We start from the raw sequence: 23,166 nt of genomic DNA on the forward strand, positions 1-23,166 counted from the left end.
CATGTAACCAGGATTTTAAAAAAAATAGAAAGATATTTAGTAAGAAAAGCATCATTGAATAACAGCCCTGGAAGAAACCTCAAGAAGGTATCAAGTCCAGCTGCCCCCACACACACTCAGTGCAGGGTCATCTCTGTCTAAACCATCCCAGACCAATGTGTGTCTAACTTGCTTTTACAAACTTCCAGTGACAGAGACTACCCAACAGAGATTTCCCTAGGTAAAACCAATAAATAGGTCCCAAAATCTGTGCTACAATTGTTGACGTGTATTTTTCATGTTTCCTGGTCAACACACTTTATTCAAATAGCATCATCCTTACAGAATTTCTCGTATATGAACAATTCCTAAGTCAGATATTGATATGATTCCTAACCTCATCTACTTCTGAAGTAGTGTGACTCAATCATGCTTTCCTTAGACCCAAGACTATTATAGAAAGGTCTCTATTTCTGTTACACTGACCTCTATTCTACAGAATCTTATTCCATATATCTATGCAGCAAAAATCTCTTGGGTTATTATCACTAAATAGAGAGTCTTCACATTTATTTAACTGTAATTGCATTGTGTGACTTGATCAGTATGCCGTGCAAGCGCTGAAAATGGTCTTGTAGAATCTTTAACAAACTCTTGAACTTTAAAGTTCCCCAGCATGGATCACAGCTTACTATACAGACTGCCCTGTGGATAGCTCTCTTCCTATCTGTAATCACATTAAAACCCTGTGGTAACCACAGCAATTGCTTACATGGAAAATTAATATTCAGAAAGTATTCAAATATCTCTTAACATGATTTAACAGCTGAAAGCAAGCAGAGTTTGCAGAGCCAGGTCTCCACAGACTGCAGTTGGAAAATTGCTGGCGTAGAATAACACTTTGTAGTCTGAATATTATCCTGGCACTGGTGCTCTGTGTGGTTCAGATGGGATATTGTTTTGTGCAAGTGGTTTGATTAATTCCTTCACAGCACTATGTCATTATGTAAAATCTCACTGAAACAACTGGGGCTACAGTAATATTGAATTCTATTGGAGGTGAAAACAATTTGAGAGAAAAGCTATTTGATACCAGTTTATTTTGTAGAATAGCAGCAAAAGCTGAAAAAGCAAGATCTGGGCCTTGGAAGGTAATCTCACAGAGAAAAAACAAGGGATACAATCCCCAATCCCCACTCCAACAGACATTCATACATCTGCTCATAAACATGAAGCCATTTCTGCCAAAATCCTTCTCCTCAGTCTCTGAGCCCAGTGCCCTGCTGATCCATGGCCAGGCAGTTCAAAAGAACCTGAACTACTAAGGCTTCCATAACCAGAAGTGCCCTTGTGAGTCCCTATGATGAGGGACTCTCTAAATTTCAGAGTCTAAAACATGCATCCACCTTCAAAATGCAATCACCTTTCAGTAGATTTATTAAAGAATCTTTTCTCTTAGGTTCTATTCTTTCCATTCCCTTACCCCACTCCAGTTCCTGGACCCCACTCCAGTTCCTGGACCTGGCGAGGATCTTCCCTGGGTTTAAGCATAAAGTGGATGGTTCTACTGCATCCTGTCCTAGGTAGGGAAAGCATAAAGTGGAATGTGGTTCCCCAAGAAAATGATTTTCCTTTCATTTGTTCTCTCCCCACACCACCCCAGGACTCCTCCATGAAAGAGAGTACTTGTGCCTTCAGAGCAACAAAAGATCTTCATGTTCAAAAGACCCTCTGCTAAAGAATCTGGTTTAAATCCATAACAAAGGATTTCTAGGTTAAACAGATGCCATTAATTACATTGTTGCAATTTAAAAAAAAAAACCCTACGTTGTACATGTGATTCTCTTAGAAACTTAAAATAAACACTCCTCTCCTTAGCTATTCTCATCCTCTTCCATCTGGCAGATATTAATTTCTATTGTGCTATCAATGGTGTTGAAACAAACAGGCCTTGCTGTTTATATTATAGTCAGTTTTATGCATAGGCACCAGGAGCAATAGGAAGAAGGATTGTTAACTTGCACTCCCTCTGCTGGGTAGTAGGCTGGTTGTGGGGCTGTAGCTTCTAGAATACCCGGGACCAAATTTTGGGGGGCACACTTGCTGGCATACGTGAACACACACTGAGCAAAAAAAAAAAGGGCATACTTTATTAGCACAATCATGAACATAATTACCACAACTCTTCATGCCAAGAAAAAGGAAGGGCCCAGGCCCACAACATACTGAACCAGTAATTTAAACATCTACAGCAGTGTTTCTCAACCCATGGGTTGCAATCCAAAAGTGGGTCTCAAGAATATATGAAAGGGTAATGAACAAACTTTAAAAATGGATCAACAAACTTTCACAATGGATTCTTTTTTAAAGGAGAAAAATGTGGGAAACTGTGGCTTTTCCCTTGCAGGTTGGCAGACTTCCAGCTTGCAAGGGGCTGCCTAGAGCCCCACATGCCCCACACACACATCCCCCGACTCCACACACTGGGGAGCTGGGACTAGGAGTGGGGCAGAGTCGGTCAGGAGTGAGGGGCACTGGGCAGGGACTGGCTATTGATGTTTACAAATGGGTCCTGGTACAAAAAAGGTTGAGAACAACCAATCTACATAACTATTTGCATATATGCTCATATTAAGTGTTCATGAAACTGTACACATGTATGTCAGTGCACTGTATGTGAACCTCAATCATCCTCCTCAGAAAATCTGTCTCCGTACTGCAGGCCATATAGTAAGAGTGGCTATGCTTTTCTTTCTCCTATTTCTTTTTTGGACTCTGAAGAACAGGCATTAGTGGAATTTGATATTCACTGCTTAACTTCTCTCTTACTAAGGTATTCCAAACTGGGGTCTATACAACTGGAAAGAATCAATCTCTTTAGAGCTGCCATTTCATCTGTAATATCATCTACTGTGTATGGTTTGTGAAACTACCCAAATTTATGATGTGCATAATAGATGCAGTATTTAGGGGCTAGTTAACAATGTAATGTAGGAGTGCAGATGTCCAGATTTTCATGGGACAATCCCATGTTTAAACAAAATCTCACCTACGTTTGACAAGAACTCTTGTCCCAAGAGCTCAGTGCTTGTAATGCAGGAGTGATACAGCTTCCATCTGCCCATACAGGACGCATCTACACAAGACATTTACTGTGGAGCTGCCTAATTAGCAACATAGTAAATCTCAATGGCTGTGTGTAGACAAAATGAGAGGCGTGTGTGCATGACACTTTAAAGCGGGATAAGTGCGTCTGAACCACTTTAATGGTGTCGATGTCTGCCACCTTGGCAGCGTATTGCATATTAATTCCAGCTGCTGTAGGAAATTTGGTGGCATAATGTGTCTAAATGACTTGGGGTGCAGCAAAATAAAACTCCTTCGAGGAGCTTTAGTTTGCTGCCCCTACAGCCGTGGAGTGAAGCACCAGGCCCCATGCAGTTCCACAGTTCTGCAGGAAGCCCTGCAGGCAGCCTGGTAGCAGCCTGGAAAACAGGGTCTGCCCAAGAAAAGCAGCGAGCCTGATCTCCCCACATCTCCTCCCAGAGCCTGCCTGCCTGCCTGAACTGTGCAGAGGCCCGGTGCTTCCCTCTGCAGCTGAGATGCCCTCCAATGCCTGTGGGTGGGTGCTGCCTGGGGAGGCAGGCTGTTGCTGCCACAGAAAGAAGCACCAGCCCCCCTGCAGCCTAGGGACCACTCCACCCACTGGAGAGGCAGGTAAATCAGGAGGATGTGTGCACAACACATGGGTTTAATCAGTCCTAACCTGAAGCTGTGTTTTTTAAAACCCACCACTTAATTTAGGGCCCTTGTTACATCTACACACTCCCACAGTCTACACATGTGGCCCCGTTAGGCCACAGGAAACTAACTCTGATACAGGTTAGTACTTGTAAATACAAATACAGATACTAGCCTGCAATGGAGTTTTTTACTGTGCAGCAATGAACATATAGACACTGACGGGGCTGGCTGGGTCATAAGGACATTTCAGTGCAGGGCTGCCTGCTGGCTAAGCACACAATGAGCACAATCATGTCCCAGCCAGCTCCTCTGAAGCACACTGAGCTAGGTCAAAGCAGCCCTGGGCCCCTGACAGCGGGGGCTCTTCTGACCTGGCTCATCCTATGCAGTCCTGGGCACCTGTGAAGACATAGCACCTGGGAGCAATAAATTCTGGCTCAATATGCACCAGAGTTTATTCATGTGTATTAATTTCATGTGTAGATGCACCCAAAGTATAGCAGTCTGAGAGACCTGTGGAACTGCAATTAGAGATGGGAAATGATGGAGAGGTGGGGGGAAAAGTGCAACTGAGCAGAGGAAAGGAAATTGGACCAGGAGAGGTATAATATAAAAAATAATAGAGCAATTCTGCTGTAGCAAAGACAAACCACAACAAGTCAAAATGTTGTTGACATTATGATTACCAGTTGAAATCTGTGGCTTTATCGTGTGAATCATGTATAAATTTTTCCACACTTAATGGTGCTAATATTGCATGTGACCCTGCAGCACCCTTAAAAGGATTTCAATGGGGTGAGAATCACTGGCACAGAAAGAAAGACACTAGATGATTTAACTAAGATGAGAGAAAGGAGGAAGGGAGCAGGTAGAAAGGAAGACAAGAGAAGGAAGGGGGTAGGGAGGATATATACAGACAATTAAAGAAAAGAAAGTAGATGAAAATAGAATAAAATAGGGGAACTGAGGAAAGAGAAGCCATGAAACAGGAAGACAAGAAAAAGAAGATAATGAAGAAAACCCTTCACATCAAAAAGAGCTACTCTCCTGAGATGTAGCCTGAAGTTAATTAATGCAGAGGAGTTACACATTCCCCATCCCTCCTCTTTCATTCAGCTTAATATTTGCACAGAGTATTGTGTGGGAGTGGAAAGAAACCAGATTTTCAAGTTGAAACATGGGTAACAGGCTGTCCTTCATATTTCAGCAACTTCCATGAACTCCTAGAGTTGTCCCCATAGCCAGTGCAGACAGCTGCTTTGGAACAGATACACAGAATTCTGCTTTCTTTCCAGATCTTGCTACAGGGAAAAAAAAGAAAAAAAGAAAGATGCAACAAAAGGGCAGCCAAGACATGGCGTAGCTGCGTGGAGCCATACAACTGCTTTTGTTGAGACAGGGGTAAGCACTACTTTCCCCTTGGGTTTCCATAGGTTTTTCTTCTATGCAGTCATCAGTGATTTGTTGCTCTTTTTAAAAAAAGCATTGTTGCTTAACTATTGTTTAGCGTTTTCTCTGCCCATGAAAAATCCAGGCAGGGGAACAATTTCACTGGAAGCACCACATGTTCAAGGTCCCATGCTCCTTGCCTTCCAAAGAGAGGGGTTTCTCATGTCATATCAGTGGAACAGAGCTGTGAAATAAACCTCAACACAGCTCTGAGTTCTAGAGAGAAAATAAGTTCCATCTTCATGGATCTTGGAACATCGATGCAAGGAGTCAGCCCCTCTCTTTGGAGCACCATACGACAATTGGCCATCTGAGCCATCAATTTCTAAGCCAGCAAGGGAATAACAGATTGGCTATTGTTATTTCTGAAAAATGTGGATTACCATAGGATCATGCAATAGATATTTCTGCCTCCAACCTGAGAGGAGCAGCAGCTAAGAGGTTCCTGCAACATGGAAACTACAACCCTTAGTTAGTGTTCCTCCTATTTGACACCCTAACAGGGCTTCTAACTAGCTTTACTGTAAATTTGTCTGCATAAAAGGATGTCATCATAAAATCCTGCTAGGTTTCAGATATAAATCTTGCATATAACATCCAATGAACCAGAGCATAGAGAAGAAAAACCTCCTAAAAATGTATCCACCAACCCCCAACCCTGAAGGACTGTGTGAAAATGGTAAGTAATTCTCCACTGTATTTCATAACAAAAAAAAATGTGCTGGTCCAGTCTTCATCTCAAAACAGATCACTTTTCTGAGTTGCTTCCAGTTTTCAATATATTTTTAAAGTGTGGACAACAGCATAACTGATATGATATTCCAGTAATAAGTTAATTAATGTTAACAGAGGTTATCTTACCTCCTAATCCTATTTGATATTTCCCTGCTTATAATTCAGTATTTTCCCTCTACAACATTTCACTAGGAGGTCATGTTTGGTTATAGACAAGGATCCTGTTTTTCTCTGATTAAAAAACACCAATTTTCAGATTTAAGAAAGTAACGCAAAATCCACATTTTTCAATGATTAAAATGAAACACCACTGATATGTAGGTGCATATATAGTGTTGTTTCATTTTAATCATCGAAAACAATTCAAACAATTAATCAAACAATTTACTTTGATTCTTCATGATATTGCTTGGGTGTAGATATCACATTGTTTGTATCTTCTCCCTGATTGGATAACAAACTTCTAAAACAGAAAAAAAGCAAAAGATTAATTCTCTGTCTTTGCCTGTGAATACAGGTACTAATATGAAGCATAAACTTTTTTCTAAATATTTTAGTTACAGAATTTCCTTTGCACAAATAGTCATCTGTTGGCCAAACTAGTGGCCAAAATTAAGTAAAGTAAATGAGCACTTAAATGTCAAACAGCCACTTTAACAACCTGTAAATTATAGATCCTTGCATTCACATATCTAATCCTACTTAGAAAAATAGCAACTCTCTGCTGTATTACAGCTACCATGTCCAAAACTTAGTGTGATTTCAAAGCATTGTTTCCTAGACCTAAAAGACATTACTTGAAAATATTTCTAAAATCATTAAAATAGACACAATTCCTAAGGGTCACATAAAAGCATTTATAATTAAACTAATAAATAAAGTGCGAGTTAAGAAGATGCATATGGAGGCCATATTTTGCAAGCAAAGACATGTAGATCCATTCACTGTCAAAACAAATCATGCCAAACATGATAGTATCTGTCATATACAGCCAAATTTGTAAAATAAATGAAGAAAACAGGAATTTAATATGATTTGGTTAATACAGAGATACTATGCTATGGTGTTTGGTATTTGAATACCAAACACCATAGCATAGAACAGTTCAATATGGTATTTACACCTTTGTCTGCAAGGTAGAAAAATGTGTGCATATTGTATAGAAGGCCGAAGTTAGCTTTGTCCCCTAGCGCCCCACATGCAGCTTTGAAATAATTCTGATCCCATCTCATATTTGCTGAGTTATACTGCCTTAATTCTGAAATATATTTATTAAAAAGAAAATGAAATATGAAATCTAAAATCTGGCTGTCCCACATGTAAACTTACTGTACTTGACACTAATACTTTTGAGTACTGTTATTACTGTGGGCACGCTACCTCTTAAACCAGAAGCAACATACCTTCAGGTGGGTTAATTAGCACTGTTGACTCACAGTACAGAGTAATTTCTTACGTTAATTAGCCTGCTCAATTAACCATATTTATTTAAGTTTTAGGAGACAGCTGCTCAGAATAGCTCAGCCTGCTTAAAGGCACTACTGCTGAGCACAATAATTTTATTGTGTGGATGTGGCCTTTGTTACCTAGTAATTCATTCGTAAATGGGTCATATTTTTCCTATCCTCCCCAGTTATTATTATTGCTACTGGTATTACCATTGTGCTCAGAGGCCTCACTATGCTTTATACTGCAGTCCATATGGTAACAGAAATTTCTGCCATAAAGAGCTTACTTTTTAATATACCCACTATTTTCACCCAAGATTCCAACTAATATCATTATTCTCGTCAAGAAAAGCATTTGAACAGACCTCCATTCCTTCTCATATCATGACTAAAGTATGTGTTTGTGTTCACACATACTAAAATCATGCTTCCCCATCTGCAAAAGTCTCTCTTTTTTAAACAGGTGAGTAAATGTTTTGCTATATCAGGGTATAGTCCTAAATCAGGGCCATATTTTCTCTTCATTCTCCAGGACAAATTATTGCAAGTTAGCAAAGAAAAAAAATCAATGCTAGAAATATATTTAAAATATAGGCTCTCAGTGGTAATAGCTAAGTGTAAGCCATATACTTTTTTCAATGTTTTACACAAGGTAAGAAAAGAGTTCTTTAGTGTTCTTAAATCTCTGACACTTCTATGAAAATCTGGTTACAAGGCCACCTCCACATTACATGTATCCTACGATTAACAGGTATACATTATCTAAATTGCATAATTAACTTAGACAAGCTACACATACAAACTAACTATCATGCCATAAAAAAGGTCCAACCAGCTATAAAGTTAGAGCTGGAAAATGTGCAATAACAGGCTCCCCCTGCACCAGCAAAAAGGTGCAATGGGGTCTGATAGGCAATCCCACAATCATGCCTGCTTGCACAGCAGGAGGTGTGAGTACATACATTATGTCTTAGATCCCATCACACCTTGACCTGCACAGATAGAGGGGCCCCAAGTGTAACGATTTTTTCTCTCCTGAAACTAGGCCATACTTTTGGAAACTAAGAACTTGGAAGTCTGTCCTGTTATGCAGTAGTGCTGAAATTTGGTAATAAAAATGAAGACTTCATATCTCATTGTATATCTTTCCAATATACAAAGTGAAGCTTGGTGTAAGCATCCAAGGATGCAAAAATGTGGAATTTAAAGCACCTGAAGTCCGTAAGATTGTGCTCAAGCAAGGATACCATGAAAAGTCAGGTTGCCTTGCAATATCTATAGGAATAGGCAATACAGCACTGTGCTACTTTCGACAAAGCACCTGAACACATTCAATCTTCAGTGCAAGCTAATGTAAGCATCTAAGGATGCTTTCAGTCTTCAAGGCACCAGAACACATTCAATCTTCAGAGAGAAATCAGGGCAGGATGGCACCCTAGAGACTAACTCATTTGGAGGTATAATCTTTCATCAGTAACAGCCTACTTTGTCAAATGGTATGAATCAGAGAACCAGAAAGGACCTCCAGAGGTCATTTAGTTCAAAACCCTGTCTGAGGCAGGATCATCCCTATAAATACATCCTATACAATCTATAATGTAATGTAAACTCCTTGTAAAACTGCCATCAAACCTGATACAACACAAGGCATAACACCATAATTTGCAACAGGTAAGGCAGGGGAACCCTGGCAGCCAATGTCCTCCTTTTATAAAAAGCTGTTAATATATGCCCAAGATATCCCAGGTAGGGAGTCATCTTCACAGGTTTAAGAAGGCTACTGCAATCCACTTCCATTTAGCATCATTGTTTCCTTCCTGGATATTTACACAAGATTTCAATTAATTGAAAAAGTATACAATGTTATTTTAAAGTCTTCATTTTATGACTTTTACTTTGTATAATAAAAAATAACTTAAAAAAAAAAAGAATGGAAAATAATTGCTAAAAATGCCTGGTCTTCAGTAACATGCTTTTACTTAGTTATCCCAATGCTGCTTGCCCCTTTTTTTCCAAAATCATATTTTACTAATTTTATATGTTATTATCTTCACATTTTTATAGCAACAAAGTCTAGGCAAAAATCTAACCTAAGTTGCAACTGCAGCTTTAAACTACTAAATAGGTTTAAAGTATAACCCAAGAATATATTGAGCTGATTGCATTCCACTAAAGCAAGAAGCAGGGAGAAAATGCAAGGAGAAGTCTACTTGAAAGTTGTTTATTTCAGCCTTTGGAAGGTTTTTAAAAAACATTTTTGAAGTACTATTCTTAGAACCACTTTATAAGTTCCATTTGGAGCAGAAGAAACAATTGCATTTTGTTTACACAGTTCTTGAGTTTCCCGTGAGGGCCTAGGAAACAGTGAGCAGGATCTGACAGATTCAATTATTCAAAGTGGCCACTCTCATTTCTTATTTTAGTTTGACATAAGACTTGGCACAAGCCTATTACTAGCAATATTCATTTATCGCTGCACTTACTTTTGAGCTGTAAATCTGGTTTGCATCTATGGAAAAAATATAGCCAGAGAGTACATGGGCTGAAGACACAGCCAATTATTTGGACAATTTATTTTATAAACTCAAACTGAATTAAATAGGGTGCATTACTAGCATCCACCATGGGTTCTTCCTCTGAAGGCTGCAAATCAGCAGAAAAAGGCTCCTTATGCTGGCATATTGAATGATCTGGGTTTACAATATGTTGCCTGAATGTGTTCTGGTTGAAACAGGAACTGGCAGTCTGATTGATAGCCCCTATTTCTTTCTTTATTGTCACAAATTACTTTCAGGATGCTAATAATAACCTGGAGTTCAACTCTTATAAAAAGTGCAGCTTCCCAGCTGGGCTTTCAGCAAAAGTATTTCTTCATATTAGCAGAAACCATTTTGCTGAACACTTAAATCATACATATGGAAAGTCTGAATAGCTGAAGGGATCAGGCTATAAAGAGCCTTTCGCTCCTCCATTGCTAGAAAATGTTCAGACCTCACTGGCTAAAAACTACCAGTACTATCTGGTGACATTTGTGGTCCATATGAGTGAGTTGTGGTCTAAATCCATTTCTTACTGAGCATCCTTAAATCACTAGCGTAAATAGTATTTGATGAGGGGTGTCAAACTCATCTGGCCCTATAGGCCAGAAGGGTACAGGACCCCGTGGGCTGGGTCAGGCCCGTGGACCCGTCCCCACAACCCCACATGCCAGATCCAGTGCACACAGTGCCTACTCTGGCCAGTCCAGGATATGAACTGTACTCAGAGCCCAGTATGGGATTTATGCCACACCAGGCAGCACCCACTCCAGCAGTCCAGGGCATGTGTCATGTGCAGCACAGATCTCAGATTGGCTGGAGGGTGCACTAGAACTGGCACACAGCAGACCCCATGGACCCTCCTGCCCAGTGTGCCAGATCCAGCACCCACCCCAGTCAGTCCAGGATCTAGACTGCATGTGGCTCAGGTCCCAGACTGTCCAGAGCAGGCACCATGTGTGACATAGTCCCAAACTAGAGCAGAATCTGTGTGCAGAATAGATCCCATACTGGCTGTAATGGGCACCACTCCACTCCAGTCCTGGACCAGCAGAGACAGGCGCCACAGTGAGCATCCCAGACCAGCTGGAGCATGTAATTAATGCATGCAGTGTACATCCCAGACCAACTGGAATAAGCACCATGTGCAATATGCTTCTCAGGCCCTGCAAGCACCACATGAGTCAATAATGGCACCTAGGGGCAGCATAAGGGGATGGATAAGGGAGATATGGAAGCCATATCTGAGCCTCCACATTAGATAGTGTAACCTGGGAGGCAGCCCAGTGGTTGCCACCCCTGCCCAATATCAGGGATGGTGTGGTAAGAATGAGGCAGGGCTTCTGACCAGCACCAATTTACTTTCCAGCTGGCCCCTGCTCCCCACAGAACAGCCTGTGCCCAAGCAAGTCTAACACTTAACTGATTTAACTATTTACATTTTATTTACAAAAAAAGAATAATAGGAAAGGCGATTTACAAGTGAACTTAAATGGCATAACCAGAATCACAAAGAAAACCAGAATACTTTAGTCAACCCTTGACTCAAGAACCACAGGTAGGGTAACTGGCAGCTTTCAGCCACTGCTGAGGTGCTACAACAAGGAAGCAAGGTGGTCACTCCCTGAAGCTCCAACAGGTTTCCCAATAAGAAACAGATTGCAACAGGTTAAGCTCTTCTGCTCTGAATCAAACTGTATCAAGCCACAACCCCCCCAAAGAGGCAGCTGCCAGGGGTCGTTGCTCCAAACCCTGCTCCAGATGACTGACCGGGCACCCCACACACCTTGCAGCTTGCCAATCCCACTCTGAGCACCGGCCTGTGCCCTGAGCTCCCAGGGACCCTCATCCTGGTGCTCTGCTGCCCCTCAGGGTCCCACTTCCCCAGGGAAAGTGAGGGGTTTCCTCAACCCGCTGGCCCAGCTCCCTGCTCCAGATAAGGATGCTACCTGCACTCCTGGCTGCTGCCTCTTATCCGGAGTGGAGTAGAGGGCCAACTGCCACCCCTAGCATCTGGGACGCATGGCATGTCCAGCACACTGTGATCATAGAAGCATAGAAGTAGGGTCGGAAGGGACCTTGTAGATCTTCGAGTCCGACCCCCTGCCTGGGCAGGAGAAAAACTGGGCTCAAACGACTCCAGCCAGGTAGGCATCAAGCCTCTTCTTAAAGACCCCCAGGGTAGGAGCCAGCACCACTTTCCTTGGAAGTTGGTTCCATCTCCTAGCCGCTCTAACTGTGAAGTAGTTCCTACAGATGTCTAATCTAAACCTATTCTCCAACAACTTGTGGCCATTATTCCTTGTTATGCTAGGGGAAACAGTGTCTCTCCCAAACCCTTCTGGTCCCCCCTAGTGAGTTTATAGACAGTCACCAGGTCACCCCTCAGCCTTCTCTTGTGAAGGCTGAACAGCTTCAGGTCCCGCAGTATCTCATTGTAGGGTCTGTCCCAGGATCATGCAGGTGGCCCTCCTTTGGACACTCTCAATGTTGTCCACATCCCTCCTGAAGTGGGGCACACAGAACTGGACACAGTACTCTACCTGTGGCCTAACCAGTGTCGCGTAGAGGGGGAGGATCATCTCCTTGGCCCTGCTTGAGATGCACCTGTGGATGTACGACAACGTCTGGTTAGCCCTGCCAACCGTGACCTCACATTGTTGGCCCATCCCTTTCTGCCTCCATGATCTAAAGAAGGGAGTTTCCCATCTTATAAGTGTGCTGCTGGTTACTACTGCCCAAGTGCAGCACCCAGCACTTGTCAGTACTGAAACGCATCCTGTTTTTGTTAGCCCGCCCCTGTAACCTATCCAGGTCTTGCTGCAGTCTTTTCCCCCCTACTAGCATGCTCACCTCACCCCACCCCAAATTTTGGTATCATCATCAAATTTAAACAGGTTGCTTTTCACCCTGTCATCCAAATCGCTGATAAAGAAATTGAACAGCACAGGCCCAAGGACTGAGCCCTGGGGGACTCCACTGCCCACTTCTCCCCAGGTCAAGTATGACCCATCCATCACCACCCTCTGAGTACGACCCTTCAGCCAATCTGTAATCCATCTGACTGTGTAGACACCAATGCCACAGTCACCTAGTTTTTTAATGAGGATGGGGTGGGAGATGTTGTCAAAGGCCTCGCTGAAGTCCAGAAAGACTACATCCATGGCGACACCTGCATCCAATGCTTTTGTGACCTGACCATAAAGGCCAATCAGGTTGGTCTGACATGACCTGCCCCTAATGAAACCATGCTGGTTGCCCTTGAGCATCTTCCCTGAAGCTGGCCCATCTCAGATATGCTCCTTGATGATCGTCTCAAAGAATTTCTCTAGGATTGAGCTAAGACTGATGGACCTATGGTTGCCTGGGTACTCCCTCCTCCCTTTTTTAAAGATGGGGACCATGTTGGCTATCTTCCAATCATCTGGCACCTAGCCCGAACACCACGAGTGCTCATAAAGCCATGCCAAGGACCCTGCAATAACCCCAGCTAGCTCCCTCAACACCCTGGGGTGGAGAGCATCTGGACCTGCTGATTTGAACACATCCAGCCCCTCCAGATGCTCTGTAGCCCGGTCCTCCCCAACCTGAGGTCTAGAGGCGTTCCCCTCAAGTCTGTCTTGCATCACGATGGGGAAGTCCTGGTCCCTGCCCAAGAAAATAGAGGTGAAGAATTGCTTAAAGAGGTCTGCTTTCTCCTCTGGCGCAACCACCAGATTACCCAGAGAATCTTGCAGGGGCCCCACATTTCCCAGTGCTTTCTTCATCCTCCCTATATATTTGAAAAAGGACTTTTTATTATCTTTGATCTTGGATGCTAGTCCTATCTGTATGTCTGCCTTAACTTTCCTGACAGCCCCCCTACAGGCCTGAGCAGATGAGGTATACGCCTCTGGAAACAGCACCCCCCTTCCACCGGTTGTACAACACCTTTTTGGCAATCAGGCATTCCCAGATACCCCTGGTGAGCTGGGGGGCTTTTGGGCACTCTTGCCCCCCTTGCTTCTTGTTGGGATGTTCACCCCTTGGGCCCTGAGTATCGTCTCCTTAAGGAACGACCACTTACCTTGGGCACTGAGTTCCCTTGCTCTCAAGAAGCCCAGCGCCTCTCCCACTAATCTCAACTCATTGAAGTTGGCCCTCTTGAAGTCTAGGGCTACCACCTTGCTGCAGGCCCTTGACACCCTGCGCTGGATGATGAATTCTAGCAAGCAATGATCACTATCACCCAGGTGGTCAAGAACCTGGAGGCCCCTTACCAGGTCGTTGCCTGTGGTCAGGACCAGGTCCAACAGGGCATTTCCTCTGGTGGGACTGTGCACCTCCTGAATTAAGTGGAGGTCCTGTATCTCAGCCAGGACCTCCTGGAATGGTCCAACCTGGCTGACTGTTCCTCTCAGCAGATGTCTGGATAATTTAAATCACCCATCACCCTTGCCTTAAGTGCCTCTGCAAAGAGGCCAGAAAATTCTCGGTCCAGCTCCTCCCCTTGGTTGGGGAGTCTGTAGTAGACTTGTACCATGATGGGGCCTTGGGGCACCAGCTCTCTGCCCCAAGCCCTGGCCACTGCTCCCTCTTTTCTGCAGGGCTGGAGGCAGGGCCCACTGCCACTGCCTTCTTCTTCCAGGGCCTTAGAGGATCTTCAGAGGGATCTCTCTGCTCCGTGTGCTGGGTCAGCTCATGCCAGCTCTTCTTAGGCCTCCTGCATCGTTCCCCAGAGTCACTGTCAGCAGCTCCCATGCCAGTTTAGCTGCTGCTTTTATCCCCTCCAGCAGTGCCTCCCTGGCTTGCAAACCGGCCAACCAGGGTTCAGGGTGGTGGGCCCCCAACCGTGGCCATCTCCCTTCCATGAAAATGAAGGGATTGAAAACTCCTTCTTTTGATTGGCTTCTCCTTTTCCACAGGGCAGGGCTCCCCTGCTCTTCCTTTGGGGTCGCTCAGAGTTCACTGGCACTGTTTCTAGCCCAGGGTAAGTATCTCAAGCCAATCTGGTGAGCCCACATTGGCAGTCTATTACAATAGTATCCTGAACAGCATTCCCCCCAAAACAGGAAGGCAGCAAGAACTTGGAGGCAACCATCCTCCTTACAGGAGAAGCAAACTTGGAAGACTGCAAGGTTCAACATCTGCATTCAATCTGGGTAACCTAGAAATGTAAAAGCTGTTCTCAACTTTCTTTCCCTTTCACTGTTCTTAAAGAACATTTCTAATCCTTTCCATTATAAATATAATCTGGAAAATGCAAATAAAAGTGAACTAATTGGCTCTTAGGCCATCTGTGAAGCTCCTAGCACAGACCCAGTAATTTTTTTAAAAGAATCTCAGAACTATTAATTGGTAGGGCTGTGCGAAATTTTGCTGGCGGTTTCATTTTGCCACTGTTTCAACTCGTTTTGAGCTCAAAACCGCAAAATTGAAATGTAACAAAAGGCTTCAAAACAGCCTTGAAATGAAATGAGGGCAGCTAAAACATTTTGAAAGTTTTGAAACATTTTGAGTTTTGAAGCTGAAGCTGGGCTTGTCTGCAGGGAAACAGAAAGTAAGTAGAGGGAGGGGAAAAAGGGGTAAAGGACTGCTTTGATATTAACTGTGTAGCTGACCAGTGAATGTGATCCTTCCCTGAGGTCCCTTCCAATCCCAGTGCTCTGGGGGAGGGATGGAAAAACAGCATAAAAACCAGGATTGTTTGAACTGAGCTACTTTCTGCCTTGGAGTCAGTTCCTGAGTTGTGATTTCCAGTAGCTCAGCAGTATCAGACAACAACAGCTATCATTTTCTACTTGCTAGCCTGTTTGTAGTAAGTGGGATTCATCAATAACTTTTGATTTCTATATCCTTTTATTTTATTATTATATTCATTGATTCCTTTCAATTTATTCCTCTCCCAAAATCCTGTTTTTGTTAGTCTATTTTGATTCTTTTGCTCCAGAAAAGAAGTCTCTGCTTTCTCTCACAGTGTGCAGGGAAGCACAGTACATATTATAATATAGAATTTATTTATACATTTTATTTATTATGTAGCCCAGGAACACCCAAGAGTGTGCCCTATTCTTAACTGAATAGGATGGGTAGGCAGGAGGGGGTGCTATGAGAGGGATGCCAGAATTTCAAGCAGATCCCTCTTTCCTCTATAGAGTTAGCCCAAGCCCAAAAGGTCTTTGTCTATATCTATATCTCCATGAAATTAAATATCATATACATATACTTACACAGTGAACATTAACCAATAATGGTCAAACCCTAAATAACACTATTTACCCATTTGTTTACAATAAAACAATTTCAGCAGCAACAATACAACATCACAGTACAACATTTCAATTACAAAATATAAAGTGCAAACAGGAACAATCTTCATAACACCTACTCATTAATATAGTCCCTGACCCATGGCAAAAGACAGTCCTCCTTCCAATGGGATCCCTTGGCCAGTGTCCAGGAAGCACCAGGAGCCCCTCCCCTTAGGGTCTTGACTAGGCAGGGGGCTGCTCACCCAGCCCCTTCTCTGGGTTTGCCAGCCCTAAACGTCTTTCCTCTGTGGGATCCAAGGGGCCAATGACTCACGATCCCTCAGGTGGTGGTGGTCAGGGTGCAGCTTGTTGGGGGTCTTCTCTGCTGGAGCACCTCTCTAGGCCTCTCTTGTGCTGCTGGGCTCCTCCCCACCCTGTACCCTGCTCTGGGCACTGAGGGCTTAGCTCCTCTCAGCTGCTGCACCACTGCTACTGGCTTCTGGCTGCTGGGCCTCACACTGCAGCACTACTGTTTCCACATGTCCTAGCTTGGCACTGAGGGCTCTTTTAGCACAGACTGGGTCCTTTAGGCTCTGGCCGGCTGTCCTTACACCAGGTAGCTAACCCAAACAGCCCCCGCTGCTCCCTGGCTCCACTCCTTCATGTGCTGCCCTGCGCACTGTGTGGCCTGCTGGCCCTCTGGGGTTGCAGGCTCAAGCCATTGCTTGCAGCTCCCAAAGCCTGGTCTCCATGCACCAGATGGCGCACCGTGATGGGCCCAAGTGGTCTTGCACTGCTCCCAGGGCCGGGTCTCCGCGCACTGTCCCTGTGCACCATCAACAGCCCAAGCAGTCTCACACCACTCCCAAGGCTGCTCCTGCAGTGGCAGTTTCAGGAGCCTTAGGCCTATTGTCCACTGTGGGAAAGCTCCCCAGCTTTTCTTGGCTCTGCTCTTCTTGAATCCCTCGCTGCATCTGCCCCTTGTGCTGAGCACACAGCTCCTTTTATACGCTCCAGGGCTCCGCCCCTGAAGTCTTCTGAACCTGACAGTTTACAGTCTTCAATCAGGTCCAGGGGAGCTCTTCTCCCCCTCCCCTCAGGAAAGGGTCATGACTTTTTTTTCTCTTGCTGCCTCCTGACTGGTGGATGGGCTCCACCAATCAGTCAAAAGAGCAGGATCTCAAGCCTGGGACTCAACCCAAGCTCTAAAAAGGTGAGCCTGCTACAATTACATAACTTCTATTTATTACACAAATACATACATATCCATATATAATTTTCTACATGTATTACATAAATCAGATTACAGAAGAACACACAAATTTTCTAGCACACCAAGGCAAAGACACTATGAAACACACCATGAAGCATGCTGGAAAGGCATCTGGCAAGCCTTCAGGGAGGGGCAGTAGAGGGGATAGAGGAAGAGCTGTAAGTCCTCACCCTCCAAACTGAGATGCAGCCTCTTTCCTACAACAAGCAGACATGAGGCTTCCAGTCCTACAAACCACTTTTCACAGATGAACCTATGAACTGCACATCATCAACCTCCTAGCTGCAGAAACTCATGGACTCAATATAGACATTGAAATTCTGACACACTGCAACCTACTGTACAGAGGTCCTTTTACCTGTGCTGCTACGTCCTCCTTTCCCCCCCGACCCCAGCCTGTCCCTCACCCCCGATGCCTCCATTTCCATTTTCACCAATTGGCTTTCTTCCCTGCATTGCTTGCCAGCCTTTGGCTTCTTTACTATTCCTTCCATCCAGGAACAGCACAAACACCAACTGCAGGTGCCTCCTCAGCCTGACAAAGGGTTTTTCAACTCAAAACCTTGCTAAGATATAGCTCTCTTACTATTCAGTTGTTCTACTAAAAGACACTAGATTGACCCAAAGGACCTTGTCTGCCAGTGCCATGTCCTTAGACCAACATGGCTACAACTTACAACCCTACCACTGGTCCTAAGTCAGCTGACCAGAAGGAGGCAGGGTCCTGGGCACATCAAAGCCCCAGGGCTGGGGCTGGCAGGGAGAGTTCTCTGGCACCTGCTGGAGAAGAAGCTCCTGCAGGAAAGGAAAGAAAGGCTCTGTGATAGTTTCACTGCCTGAGATGCTGCTAGTGCTACTGTGCTGCTTACCTGTTGTTATTTAAAGACCAGAATGAGTCTTTAGCAGAGAAGGAGACCTCATTGGGGCATGCTACCATATCATATAGAGGCCCCAGTGCCAATGAGCGCACGTTAAACACATACACAGTCACACGTCACAAGTTTTGCTTGTCAGCAGCTGGAGGTGCAGTTTCCCAGAAACCCCTGAATCCATCTCCTTGAAACTTAGCAGAATTCATGGCCTCACCAGGGGCTAGCATACCTGCTGTTTTCACCTCCCTGTGCCTTCACACTTACAAGTGACATGAGTTCTGCTTTCAAGAATTTGAGGTGCAGTTTCCCAGAAACCTCTGCACCTATCTCCATGAACCTTGACAGGCTTTGTGTACTCAGTAGATGCTACCCTCCCTGCTGTTTTCATTTGAATCAGTCAAAAGTTATAGGCAGTTTCATGATTCCCCATTATAGTCTATAGGCAAAATGTTGAAACATGTCAAAACAGTGAAACCGTTTCAATGAAATGAAACAGAACAGTGCTTCAAAATTAAATGAAACTTTGAAACAAAACACTGCCCCTTCAAAATGGTGAAATGGAAGTCAAAACAAAACAGTGCTGTTTTGCACAGCCCTATTAATTGGTCTGGGTCTAATGTTGCCCTGAGTACTGCTACTGGCACGGGGGTTACAAAGTTCTCTCTGAGCTTTCTGCTTACAGTGAAGCTGGGCTATCTAATGAATAAATAATTCCCTAAATATCAGTGTAAAAGCAAAGGACTTTTGCTTTTGAATACTGGCTCAGACAGATTACTTCTTCAACCATGATGGAATCATATAACCTTCTTTCTTTCCTTAGTTCACACATCTGTGAAATAGCAATATTATCATGCCTTTCCAGTGAAAGCAGGAAGACATGAAGATAAATGAGTTGCTTGTAAAATGCTATATTAACAGTTTATGAAATACTAACATTCATTGCATTTGCAGGGTAAATCTTTTGTTGCTGGTGATGATTTAACAACCAACCCTTGAAAAAATTTTGGCAACTATACAGAGATCCAAGCAAAAGGCAAGTTTCATTTCTCCATGCAACAGGAGACTGAGAGACCTTGATGGACTTGTAAGTGACATGACCAAGGTCACAAAAGAAGTCTGTGGTAGAGGAGAGAATGACCCCCTAGCCTCCTTAATCCCAGCCTTGCATAATACGTGTAAAGTTATTGTTCATTCCTGAGAACCTCTAGGGAAGCATACAAATTATAGCCACTGGATAGAACATCTGCAAAATACAAATAGAGTAAAATCTGCCAGAAACAGCATTAACCATTCTCTAAAAGTCTATAAGCAAATGTCATGTGTGTTAGGGAACTGCAGATCATGCAGTAGTAAAGCCTGCATTTAGATGATAGTACAGATAGGAAGCCACTGTTGCCACTCTCTGGTATCCTGTGATGCCTAAGAAGCCAGTTGTACAAACAGCTGCAAACAAATCACAATATTATTGAAGGCTATAAATGCAGTAGGATCTGCACAGCCTGATGTACAAATGAGATTTTATGCCACATTCTTGACTGCTTGCTAAACAGGGAGGCTATCATGGGCTATTTTCATTCTGAACTCTCTACGCTACAAGAGAAAAAAAAGCATATAATATGGTTTTAACAAGAAATACCTAAAGGTTAGTTCATTCATCCAGGATGTGAGACATAGGGATAAAGGTTGGAATTTGGAAGTTTGGAAAGGGGAGATGGTCCCTTAGTAAAGTAGCTTATCAGCAGGGACCCTGATTTTCCCTGAGGGGGGGAAAAAAAAAATTCACAAATTCTGATAACCCCCCCAAATGTGAGATTAAAATGAATGGCCCCTCACTCCCCCCCACCATCCCCCTGGTTCTTCTGGTGCTTCTCACTCCCCCCACAACCAGCTGGCCCTGCTTGTGCCCCTCACTCCCCCCCAGGCCTGCTGCTGTCCCTCATCCCCCCACCCACAGCCCCCTACCACCCCCCAGCCCTCCCACAGGGGGCTCCCAGCTGCCAAAGCTATGGAGCCAGGGACTCAGGTCCACAGCCCCCTGCCCCTAGCAGGTGAGTGGAGCCTGGCTCCCCCCCACTGGCTGATGCTTGCCCGCTACTGGATCGGGCAGGTGGTGGGGATAGCTCCCCACTGCTGCATGCACGCCCAGGGGGGAGAAGGGACCTGTGCCCCCCAGCTCTATGTCCAGGGTAAGGGTGGACATGGGCTGCCTATTGCAGGCTCAGGCTCCATGCCCTTCTGCCCTCCCCCAAGGCCTCCACAGCCCAGCGGGTGTGACCCAGCACTACAGGGCACATTGGGCCACGTGAGGAAACTTGTTGCTGCTGCCAACTCCACACTGCCCTGATGAGGCATCCCCTCCCTGTGCAGCTGCAGCAGAGGACACTACCCTGCGCCACTGCTGCCTCATATGCAGGGGATGCATTGCCAGGGCATTGTGGAGCTTACAGTGACAATAAGCTTCCCTGCATAGTCCTGCTGTGCCGGGTCACACCTGCTGGGCTGTAGAGGCCCTGGGGGAGGGCAGCAGGGCAGGAAGCCAGAGCTTGCAGCAGGCAGCCTGTTCCTACCTCTGCTCCACACAAAAATCTGGGGGGGCACAGATCCCCCCTTCCCCCCAGGAGTGCATGCAGTGGCAGGGAGCCAGACCTGCCCCTGCAGACAAGCTGCCTACAGGCCCATCTTGCTCCCTACCAGGGCTGTGCAGTCACACATTGCAGCCCAGGGCCCCAAGCTCCATGCACCACCCAGCTGGGCAGCAGCCCCAGCTGCAGATATTTTTATGTGCACACAAAAAAAAGAACAAAGTGTAGATCAATATGTTACTGAAGTAAAGATAGTGAATAAGAACTGTGCTTTTAGGAATTTGACAGAATCTCCGATTAGAGTAGATTATTGGTGGCATTACAGAAAAGCTATTAAATGCGAGAGATGTGTCCCTAGGAAGGACTATCCAAATGTTTAGGGATAGCAGAAATAGTGAAGGCCAAGGCTGTAGAGCTGAATGGATGAAAAGTGGTAATCTGTGCAGCAGGCATGTGCAGAAAGAATGTGGCCAGAAAAAGCTACTTCACAGGCTGCCATTTTCCATCAGCAAGGACCATGCTAAGAGGGAGAGAAAGAGCATGCACAAATGGGTCAACAATGTACCAAGTATGGAAGGCAACATAGCTCCAAACATTGTGCTGCATTTGAAAATCTCTGTTTCAACTGTAACGAGGAAACATTTTGCCAGGTGCTGAAGATCCCAAACACGCAAATCTCGGGTGCACATAGCTGAGCATACACTGGAAGAGCAGTTTTTTAAAAATGTATATGGTTGAATCAAGCAAAATCAATGGGAGAGATTGGATTTTACCAGGGGAAGTGTAAGGAACAACAGACATCAGAGCTCAAGTTACTATTTTACCACAGCATGAATATAGAAAATTAAAACTGATACCAAAAGTAAATTCAACAAATATCCTATAACTGGCTATTCAAGAACAAATATACCAGTGAAAGGGAGATACAGTGCTAGCATTCAATATAAAGGCGGAGTTTACAAATTCCCATTCACTGTGATACCTTGGTAGGGGACACCAATTTTGGGTCTGGCAGCTTGTGAGAAACTGAATCTAGGTAAGTGTGCTTGCACAATGTTCATGTTTGCTGATGATCCTTTTGACTATCATAGCCCAAATCTGGACAGTCTTCTCAGGAAGAAACCAAATGTTCCAGAATACAAAAAGCAACTGCATCCCCATGGGAGGAAATCTACCTATGGACACAAATGTAATTACAATCATGCAAAAAGAGGAAAACAGTCTCAGCTGCCTATAACTAATGAACTCTGTTTTACTTGCAGAAGCACTCCTGCCAAAAGTGCAAGTTAATTGCATCCTAGCATATGGATTCAAGTTTATCAAGACTTGGAGGAAAAGCTTCCCATCAAAAAAAACAAATCAGAAACTGAAGCTGATACTTTGTCAGTCTGAGAAGAAAATGAAACCTCCAGAAAGATTCAAGGACTTGTTAAAATTGCTGCATTAAAGGGGAAATAGAAAAATGAGTGGTAAAAATTCATTCCATATTGGCATGCTAGTAACTTCTCCTTTGAAGATGGGAGGATGGATGGCAGTAGAATTTTGTGTAAAAAGATTTTTGTGCTTATTGTTAAGAAGGAAGACGTAGCAATAGAGGTTACAGTTTGGAGCAGCTGGGAATTAAGAGATGGTCCCTTAGTGAAGCAGACAAAGTCAGACAAAGATACTGCAGAGACTGCTTAATGTTCACCAGTTAAAGTCTGTTGTTGTTTTCATTAATTGTATGCCTGTGTTTTTTATGGAATTCAGTGAATACTATGTGACCCGGGCAGTACTCCAGGAGGTACCCCCTCTCCAATTGAAAGGATCAAAGCAGGTGCATAAGCGCTGTGGGAAGTGTAAGAACTCTCCTCCCCTATAGAGCAGAGCTAGGCCACCAATGAGGACTTATCCATATACCTTTTAATACTGGGAACATAACAGGCATAAATCAGAGGGTATAATGGACACTACAATGCCCCAAAGGGGCGGGATTCAACAAAGGTTAGACACTTACAATCACTGACAAAACAGGGTTAACAAAATATAAAACACAAATAGCAGAACAAACAATATGGGTTGGTAAAATATAAAAAGGGACTAAATGCAAAATGTCAAATGACAAGGAAATATAAGGCCTTGGTACCTGGAGGGCGAGAAAACACAATGGCCCCTTTCCACTGCAAGAAGATTTATTTCTTGTTACATCACTCACCCCAAATCACCTCAGCTGGGACTTGAACTCAGATCTCCCACATGGTAGGCAGAAACACTGCTGCACAGCTACCACTGGCACTACTCCAACCTGCTAGGGGTCTTGACCTTCCTGGAGCCCAGC

At 44.3% G+C, this 23,166-nt stretch overlaps 1 long non-coding RNA gene across 1 annotated transcript; it reads left to right on the plus strand.

Annotated features, from left to right (window-relative positions):
- Window positions 1-4,935: 4,935 nt before the first annotated feature.
- LOC149874873 (uncharacterized) lies at window positions 4,936-22,573 on the plus strand. Its single transcript, XR_016439975.1, has 3 exons — window positions 4,936-5,124; window positions 19,219-19,300; window positions 22,112-22,573. It is a non-coding gene; the product is annotated as an uncharacterized LOC149874873 (long non-coding RNA).
- The last annotated feature ends 593 nt before the right edge of the window (window positions 22,574-23,166 follow it).

Source organism: Crocodylus siamensis, chromosome 1 (assembly GCF_052110815.1).
Source record: "Crocodylus siamensis isolate JL-2025a chromosome 1, ASM5211081v1, whole genome shotgun sequence".
NCBI classification, from domain to species: domain Eukaryota; kingdom Metazoa; phylum Chordata; order Crocodylia; family Crocodylidae; genus Crocodylus; species Crocodylus siamensis.